Genomic DNA, 7,254 nt, shown 5'->3' with positions numbered 1-7,254 from the left:
AGCAAACCATGGTCTTGTTCCTTTAATGCGGACACTTGGCCATACACACACACACACACACCCATTACACACACATACAGACTCTCTTTCTCTCTCACAGAAAAGGAAAAGAGGAGAAAGGGTGCATAAATTCCTAACAAGATAATTCATGCTTCTGGAATAATTAGGGATTGTTGACACTTTCTGAATCCCTGTGTTAATATTGATTAATTTGAGCGGACAGAGGCTGGTAAAAATTAAACTTCATCACATGACATTGTTTATTCTGCACTCTCAATTCTCTTGAAGTTTTATGGCAAGAGCTCCCACAGGATTGCCTTCCAGGAAGTCCTCTTGGGACAACCATCTCCTGTAAGATACCAGCCAGGAATATAAGAATGCCTAATATTTGAGAATATATATGTGAAATGACTTTAAGAATAACTTAATGTTGCAATAAAGAGTTGTTTATCCTTACAGATAACTGATACCATTGGAAGAAAATTTCCATTAGACATCCATGCATTGCTAAAAATTCTCTTCAGTTGCTTATAAGAGTTAAATAGCTTTTAAAAATATCTTGTTTTAAGCCTTCTTTAATGTAAATTTTGCATGCTGGATGTTCAGTTAGTGTTCAATAAAAATAATACTCATTTTTGTTTTACACCTGTTACTTGTGTAAGTGAATGCAGAGGCCTTACTTTACCGCCCAGACCCCTGCTTTCCTTTGATAATACTCCTTAAAATGGATATTATCTTTGGCCCCTTGAGAGCAAGTTGAGACATTTACATAATGAAATTAGACTTTGGAATGGAAAATAACAACCAAATTTCCCCTTCACTGAGATTCAAAGTCAGGAACAACTGCCTGGGGGATCTGGGAGGTTGGGGGCAGCCCCTACCAAGATTTGCTGTTAGGAAAGAACCTAAAGCCTCAAAAGAACCCAGTGAGTCTGAACTAAGCCCTGTGGTTTAAAACAGGACATGAGAACAAAATTATAAACTAACATCCCAAGTTTGGGGCAACCCTGCACAATTGGGTGAGATGTATACTAGCAACATCAACAAAACATTCAAAACCACTTTTGGAATTTCTGGTGACACTGGGTGACAGAACAATGACAAGAGCAGATTATCCAGGTTTTTTTCTTTTTTTTAAAAATTTTATTTATTTGACAGGGAGCAGCAGACCCCGCTGAGCAGGGAGCCCCATTTGGGACTTGATCCCAGGACCATGACCCAAGCTGAAGGCAGATGTTTAACCGACAGAGCCACCCAGGCGCCCCAGTATTGTTTTGTTTTGTTTTGTTTTGTTTTTCACCTGCTGTTTGGAAACAGTTTTGAGTGTGGGGGTGGAATTGTGAACTGAAACTTTCTTCAGAGTTTCCTGCATGGTTGATTTTTTTTTTTTTTTTTGAGATTCATTTCATTTTATTTTAGAGAAAGAGGAAACAGGCGCATGGACACATGAGCAGGGGGTCGGGGGGAAGGGGCAGAGAGAGGGGGGGAGAGAGAATCTCAAGTAGACTTCCCAGTAAGCATGGAGCTGGCTGCGGGGCTCAGTCCCATGACCCTTGAGATCGTGACCTGAGCTGAAACCAAGAATCTGATGTTCAACCGACTGAGCCACCCAGGCGCCCCAGTTCTGAGATTTCTTGTGCTACATGAGACATTTGAGAGATTTGGAAGGCAAAGGTAAAGTAGTAGCTATGTATTTTTTTAAAGATTTTATTTTTTGGGTTGCCTGGGTGGCTCAGTCATTAAGTGTCTGCCTTCGGCTCGGGTCATGATCCCAGGGTCCTGGGATCAAGCCCCGCATCGGGCTCCCTGCTCTGTGGGAAGCCTGCTTCTCCCTCTCCCACTCCCCCTGCTTGTATTCCCCCTCTTGCTGTCTCTCTCTCTGACAGAGAGAGAGAGGGAGAGCACAAGCAGGGGGATCAGCATGCAGAGGGAGAAGCAGGCTCCACACTGAGCAAGGAGCCTGATGCAGGACTTAATCCCAGGACCCTGGGATCATGACCTGAGCCAAAGGCAGACATGTAACTGATGGAGCCACCCAGGCGTCCCAGTAGCTATATTTTTTTAATGCTCAGAAAGTAGAGGAAGGGGTATATTGTCACTGATCTGCTGGCTTACTTTACTGTGAAGCAGCTGGGCCTACAGCTATACCAGCTCCCCCTCATATCTCTTAGCGTCACCAGTTCCATAAAAAAGAGAGACTACTTCTGCAGGGCACTTACTCATCAAAGTTGGAGGTTTGGAGGTAGTGAAAGAGCAACATGGGTTCCAGTCTGTCCTTGTAAGTTCCAGCTACTCCTCATGGATTCCAGTCTATCCTCGTTTCCCCCTATTTTACACCCATCTCTTCTTTCTGAATGCCTAGTCAGGCTAAAGCCTGACTTTAGGCTCCAGCACCTGAAGCAGACAAAAACCTTATGAAGACTGCTTAACCAGCTCTCACAATTACATAAGATGAGGTCTCTATTATATAAGTCACTTGTTACCTGTGTATCACCCTCCCCCCAGTGTTTCTGTTTCTCTGTTTGAACTATGATGAGTGCAACTACCCCCACCTATTTTGGACTAAGTCTCTAGATTACTTAAACAATTTGCCATTTGGAGGAGTAGAAGTCCTCCCAAAGAAAGAGGTTGGATTTGAATAAGATAGATGATAGATAGATAAAAGGGACTCAAATAATTAATTTGAAAAATAAAGTTAGGATTATAGGTGAAAGCCAAGCAGGTAAAGTCCCAGAAAATGGAAGGAATTGTTACAATTTTAATTTATGCAAACATTGGTCCTATTGATGTATAGAGGAGAGCAATACAATATCACTACCAGCCTTCCATGAGATGGCAGGCAAAGCTAATAATTCTATCAAATAAGCAGGCAAGACTGCACCTTTAAATTTAAATTTTCAACACCAATTATTTTCATTCCAATATGGAATTTCTACAGGACAGTTCTGTGTAAGCCCTCATGGCCTTTATGCAGTATTATAATTGTCTCCTAATTATGCACAGAATTTAACTGCATACAATTGTGACAGATGCCAAACTATACTTTTAAAAAGACATCTTTTGGCAGCCATTCCTTAAAAAGACAGGTGTGGAAAAGAATAGACATGAAAAAAATATAATGGAGCCTTATTGCTAAAAGGCAGGCCAAAAAATTTGGGTGAATTTTGTTAGCCCAACAGCAATCTTCAGCAGCGCTCATTCTACCATGTTGTGAGCCAAAAGCATAATGCATAAAGTTATAATAGACTGGATCTTAGCCATCCTATGATCAACTTTTATGAACTTCACTATCTTAATTTATTTCTACTTCAGTCTCTTCAACAGTAAATTGAGAGGTTTAGATTTCTATATTTAGTTTTCAGAGCCTTCTGGAGCACTTAATATATATTCCTTTATTGCATGGTGCAAGTTCAGAGAGGGATGTATGACAGTTCAGTTTCACAAGGAGCTTAGTACAGTAATGCTGTGTTCTAGGGAGACCTAGAGGTTTTTGAATGTTTTCATTGGGAAGGGGGGGTAGGTAGTTTCCTATCCTGCTGCTTTATTCAAAGTTTAATTTATTTTCCTTCCTAGCTTTGGCAGCTTCTTTATCTCTAACTCCGTTATATAAGCAACCACCTATGGAAATTAGACACACATATGCTATCAAGTATATTCAAGTGTAATTTCTCAATTTTTCTTCAGGAAAAAAAGTATATTAAAATGAAGTACAGGAAACTTTAGTTCAGAGAAGTTAACCTTCCAAAGTTATTGAGCTAAGAAGATACAGAGTAGGGACTCAAATAGAATTTACAACTAAATTAATCCAACTTAATAATGGTGCAGAGTGTCATTGTTTTGGTGCATGGTGATTTGGTTTAGTTGACAACAAGAAATTGAGAACCCACATCTCAAGATTCTTTCATGACATTTAGGAGTCTCCTTTTATCTCTTAAGGTGGCCATGGTCTCACTTTGGACTTTTGCCAGCTATATGGTAGGTGTATTAGCAACTCAAACCCCTGAAATTAAATTGTAGGTCACTGAGGAAAACAAACAAAACAACAACAATGATGAACCAAAGAAAAAAACTAAAATACAAAATAGAAAAATAGTACATGATGGAGTAGGGATAGTACTTCTATCCTCTGCTACACATTGATCAGGACGACATTAGCTAAAAAGGTTGTTGCTCATGAATCTCTGTCTAGAATCAAATTCAAATCACAGCCAAGTCTGCATGATTGGTTCTTTTGATTATTCTTCTAAAAAGCTATAACAATCCAGATATTCTAGAAACTCTCTTCCTCAACTGACAGGTATGACCAACACTGTGAAGGACTGAGACTCATGATAGGTAACCATAAGATCTTCAAATGAAAAAGCCTCTCTTTTCTACAGTGAGTTGCTCTCTAAGTAAGAGACAGGATTTGGGCCTTAGGTGTTACCCTCTTAAGACTAATAAATGATAACTGATAGTCACCCTCATAAATATTCTTTTAAAAGCTTGCATTATGAATTATTGGTGAATAAAAGATACCTGTAATTTTTCAAAAAATGTCTTTAGAAATATGGAAATACACTTACTTTAACATCATCAGATAGAACCAAATATTTTTGGGGAAAAATTTTTTTTGCACATGCTTTCTCATAGTAGTTTCCTCTCCAAAAACATCTCTGTAGAATTTTAGGGTGATGGAACTACTCTGTATGGTACTGGAGTGGTGGATATATGATTTAATGCATTTGTCAAAATTCATAGAGTTGTACATCACAAAGAGTAAACTTTAACATATGCAAACTAAAAGAATTTCAACCAGGATGTCAGGAAATCTCAGAATGTAATACACACTATGACAAATGAATCTAACTCTATTACAAATTTATGACATAACCCCACTGAAGCAGGTGGGAGAAAAGAAGCTGGCTAAATAACTTTGTCAAAATTAAAGACAAAAAGAACTGTACATAAAAACTGTACTCCAGCTGGCAAATTTGTTTCTCATGATGATTCAGGTTAAGTAATAATTCTCAACCTACTTTACAGATATATTTCATGTTTAATAAGCAAGTACACGGATGGTGAGAACTAGGTTTCTTACTTTCAGACAGGAAATTATAGATAAGGAGGGAAGTCTAGATGAACTCTGTGGTACTGGATTCAAGCTGGGAGATACCAGTATGAATTCACAATTAGGTTAGCATACTATATATACAGATGGATAAATGCTGAAATAATTACAGAAATGTATGTATACATGGGTTATTATACTGATATATATTTCATAGCTCTCTCCACTGAAAGGCCTTGGGACCCTTGACAGCCCTGTAGTAAAGAGCACCACCAGCACCTGGCTTTTGATTTCTAAAACCATTTTCCAATGAAAGGAACCAGAGATCCTTGGGAAAATGTCTGATTCCAATGCTAGGGCAGGGAATATACAAGATAACCCTGGAACATCCTGTAGTGCTGGACAGCAAGGAAGTGGGATGAGGGTATGTCAAAATTGCACAATAAATAATGGAGTTCCCAATGGCCAAAGCTAGAAGAGTTTGATTTAAAAAATAGTAATGTGGTATTACATTATGACCTAAAGTATAAGACAAATATTCATGAGTCCATCCTGATATAAAAAAAATAAATAAATAATTTGGGGATATGGGATAAATCTCCCTACAGAACAATTCCAAATAGCATAGAGGTGGAGTTTGATTTCCCTCCCTCTTTTAAGTATCTTGCATCCAAAAGAACAGATTATAAAAAAAGAAAAAAGAGTAACTTTATAGTAAATAAATCCTACAAACACCACTTAAACAAGTGATGCTGGCTAATATCACCAGTGATAAAGTTACATCAATATCATATGCCTCCAATATGATACAGGAAGGGCATTCACCTCCATGGTTGTTCTTCCCCAGATCCCATAGCATCAGTCTAGCCATGAGGAAAATATCAGACAACCCCAAATTAAGGAACATTCTACAAAATACTTGGCCAGTACTTTTAAAAAATTTCAAGGTCACAGGAAACAAGAAAAGGCTGAGAAACCAGAGAAGTCTAAGGAGACTTGGTGACTAAATGCACTGTGGTATCCTAGATAGGATCCTATAACAGAAAAAGGATATTAGTGGACAAAGTTGGGAAAATCTGAATAAAGTCTGCAGTTTACTTAATAGTCACAAATCGATGTTGGTTTCTTAGATTTAACAAATAAACTAAGGTATTGTAAGACGTTAACATTAGGGGGAAACTGAGTGGGGTATGTGGGAACTCTGTATTAACTTTGGAACTCTTTTTTCCTATAAATCTAAAATTATTTCAAAATGATAAAAAAATTAAATATCAAAAAATCCATGGAAAATTCTCTAACCTTAGTAGCCATAATAATTGTGGTAATGTTTATCATATCAGCAGAAATAATTCAGTTCCCTTAGTTTTTGAAGTCTCTGCTTATTTTGTGATTCATGCTGAGTAACTTTCATTACTTGTGACCTTTTGAAAATGTTCTTTCTTTCATCATTTCTCTATTTTTTTCAATGATGTGCTTCTGGTAAGTTGCTGCTAATAAAAGTGCAATAAAAAGTGTAAATTGAAATAAAGATGAAATTTTAAAGGACAACATTTAGTAAATTCTTAAAAGAAAGAAATTTTCTTAAAGAGAGACATTTTACCAAACTCAGTTGTAAAGTACTTAGTATTTAGGAACTGCACAAAAATGCATGCATAGCTGAGTTCTTTAAACCACTGATAATTTAATAGGAAACTTATCTCTTCAGTAAGTAAAATTTTATGGACATCTTTAGAACAGAGGTGGAATGGAAGCCAGATTTGCATTGGTTAAAGGTGTATACAGGAGGAGAGCAAGTAAGATAGTGAGTGTAGGCAAGTCTTTCCAGAACTTTTGCTATGAAGAGGAAAAGAAAAATGGAGTGATAGCTGGAATAAGATGTATATTTAAGGGATCATTGTTACACTTTATTTTTAAGATGAAGGATAGTAGAAAAATTTATATTGACAATAAAACATGAGAAAGAAATGAATGATGTGGGAAATTGTGGATTTCAAGCCCTGGAGGAGATGTTACCTAGAAACAAGTGGAGGAATGACCTTTCCTAGGATCAGACCATATGGTATGAATTCAGTCAAAAAAATTGACAGGTTTGGGGGTAGGAAGGGGTGGGGGAGCCTGAGGTTATTGCTTTGACTCTCTGCCCTATAAAATATGAGGTAAGGCCATCAGTTTAGACTCCTGGGGAGGGAATTTTGTAGTTCTGA

General features: G+C 37.6%; 1 long non-coding RNA gene across 1 annotated transcript in view; it reads right to left on the bottom strand.

Annotated features, from left to right (window-relative positions):
* Positions 1-2,258: 2,258 nt before the first annotated feature.
* LOC141374281 (uncharacterized) overlaps positions 2,259-7,254 on the bottom strand; it is a 51,085-nt gene continuing 46,089 nt past the window's right edge. The window contains exon 4 of the long non-coding RNA XR_012381042.1: positions 2,259-2,394. This is a non-coding gene — a long non-coding RNA (uncharacterized lncRNA). The remainder of the gene's footprint in view (positions 2,395-7,254) is intronic.

Source organism: Callorhinus ursinus, unplaced genomic scaffold, assembly GCF_003265705.2.
Source record: "Callorhinus ursinus isolate GAN/ISIS: 27379988/994484 unplaced genomic scaffold, GSC_fseal_2.0 scaffold16, whole genome shotgun sequence".
Taxonomy (NCBI): domain Eukaryota; kingdom Metazoa; phylum Chordata; class Mammalia; order Carnivora; family Otariidae; genus Callorhinus; species Callorhinus ursinus.
This window is presented reverse-complemented; position numbering and strand designations above follow the sequence as displayed.